Below are 2,500 nucleotides of genomic sequence, written 5' to 3' on the forward strand. Positions count from 1 at the left end.
TTCTGAACCCTCCTCTCTCCCCCTTCTGAACCCTCCTCTCTCCCCCTACTGAACCCTCCTCTCTCCCCCTACTGAACCCTCCTCTCTCCCCCTACTGAACCCTCCTCTCTCCCCCTTCTGAACCCTCCTCTCTCCCCCTTCTGAACCCTCCTCTCTCCCCCTTCTGAACCCTCCTCTCTCCCCCTTCTGAACCCTCCTCTCTCCTCCTACTGAACCCTCCTCTCTCCCCCTACTGAACCCTCCTCTCTCCCCTACTGAACCCTCCTCTCTCCCCCTACTGAACCCTCCTCTCTCCCCCTACTGAACCCTCCTCTCTCCCCCCTACTGAACCCTCCTCTCTCCCCTTCTGAACCCTCCTCTCTCCCCCTACTGAACCCTCCTCTCTCCCCCTTCTGAACCCTCCTCTCTCCTCCTACTGAACCCTCCTCTCTCCCCCTTCTGAACCCTCCTCTCTCCCCCTTCTGAACCCTCCTCTCTCCCCCTACTGAACCCTCCTCTCTCCCCCTACTGAACCCTCCTCTCTCCCCCTACTGAACCCTCCTCTCTCCCCCTACTGAACCCTCCTCTCTCACCCTACTGAACCCTCCTCTCTCCCCCTTCTGAACCCTCCTCTCTCCCCCTTCTGAACCCTCCTCTCTCCCCCTACTGAACCCTCCTCTCTCCCCCTACTGAACCCTCCTCTCTCCCCCTACTGAACCCTCCTCTCTCCCCCTTCTGAACCCTCCTCTCTCCCCCTACTGAACCCTCCTCTCTCCCCCTTCTGAACCCTCCTCTCTCCCCCCTTCTGAACCCTCCTCTCTCCCCCTACTGAACCCTCCTCTCTCCCCTTCTGAACCCTCCTCTCTCCTCCTACTGAACCCTCCTCTCTCCCCCTTCTGAACCCTCCTCTCTCCCCCTTCTGAACCCTCCTCTCTCCCCCTACTGAACCCTCCTCTCTCCCCCTACTGAACCCTCCTCTCTCCCCCTACTGAACCCTCCTCTCTCCCCCTTCTGAACCCTCCTCTCTCCCCCCTACTGAACCCTCTCTCTCTCCCCTTCTGAACCCTCCTCTCTCCCCCTACTGAACCCTCCTCTCTCCCCCTTCTGAACCCTCCTCTCTCCCCCTTCTGAACCCTCCTCTCTCCCCCTACTGAACCCTCCTCTCTCCCCCTTCTGAACCCTCCTCTCTCCCCCTGCCGAACCCTCCTCTCTCCCCCCTACTGAACCCTCCTCTCTCCCCCTACTGAACCCTCCTCTCTCCCCCCTACTGAACCCTCCTCTCTCCCCCTTCTGAACCCTCCTCTCTCCTCCTACTGAACCCTCCTCTCTCCCCCTTCTGAACCCTCCTCTCTCCTCCTACTGAACCCTCCTCTCTCCCCCTACTGAACCCTCCTCTCTCCCCCTACTGAACCCTCCTCTCTCCCCCTACTGAACCCTCCTCTCTCACCCTACTGAACCCTCCTCTCTCCCCCTTCTGAACCCTCCTCTCTCCCCCTACTGAACCCTCCTCTCTCACCCTACTGAACCCTCCTCTCTCCCCCTTCTGAACCCTCCTCTCTCCCCCTTCTGAACCCTCCTCTCTCCCCCTACTGAACCCTCCTCTCTCCCCCCTTCTGAACCCTCCTCTCTCCCCCTACTGAACCCTCCTCTCTCCCCCTACTGAACCCTCCTCTCTCCCCCCTTCTGAACCCTCCTCTCTCCCCCTTCTGAACCCTCCTCTCTCCCCCTTCTGAACCCTCCTCTCTCCCCCTTCTGAACCCTCCTCTCTCCCCCTTCTGAACCCTCCTCTCTCCCCCTACTGAACCCTCCTCTCTCCTCCTACTGAACCCTCCTCTCTCCCCCTACTGAACCCTCCTCTCTCCCCCTACTGAACCCTCCTCTCTCCCCCTTCTGAACCCTCCTCTCTCCCCCTTCTGAACCCTCCTCTCTCCCCCTGTTGATTCCTAGACAGAGTCATTGTGACTTTGACCTGAACTGTCACCTAGACCCAGTCATCTGTTCTAAACATAGATGGCAGGCAGCAGGGCAGTACTGGGCCAGACACACCATAGATGGCAGGCAGCAGGGCAGTACTGGGCCAGACACAACATAGATGGCAGGCAGCAGGGCAGTACTGGGCCAGACACACCATAGATGGCAGGCAGCAGGGCAGTACTGGGCCAGACACACCATAGATGGCAGGCAGCAGGGCAGTACTGGGCCAGACACACATTAGATGGCAGGCAGCAGGGCAGTGTTAGGGTTGAACTGGCTATTTGTATGCATAACCTTTATAATATACTGGGGAAGCCATGCTAAGTACATAAACTACGAGTAAATCAACCGTTGAAGACAAGAAGAACTACAACCGGCAACAGGAAGTGCGTCACGACGCTGGGATCAGCCTACATGCCGACGACAGGAGGAGCAAGTTTAAACCACGCTCCTCCTCCCTCTGACAGGCCAGCATTGAGCGGGAACTATCTCTGTCAGTATAAAAGAGAGAACAATAGGATGTGTCGCCCTCTTCTCTGTTTTGCCC

The 2,500-nt window shown here is 58.4% G+C and overlaps 1 protein-coding gene across 1 annotated transcript in view; it reads left to right on the top strand.

The window, feature by feature from the left end:
- plch1 (phospholipase C, eta 1) overlaps positions 1–2,500 on the top strand; it is a 154,776-nt gene that overhangs the window by 141,606 nt on the left and 10,670 nt on the right.

The sequence above is a fragment of the Salmo salar genome, chromosome ssa09 (assembly GCF_905237065.1).
Source record: "Salmo salar chromosome ssa09, Ssal_v3.1, whole genome shotgun sequence".
NCBI classification, from domain to species: domain Eukaryota; kingdom Metazoa; phylum Chordata; class Actinopteri; order Salmoniformes; family Salmonidae; genus Salmo; species Salmo salar.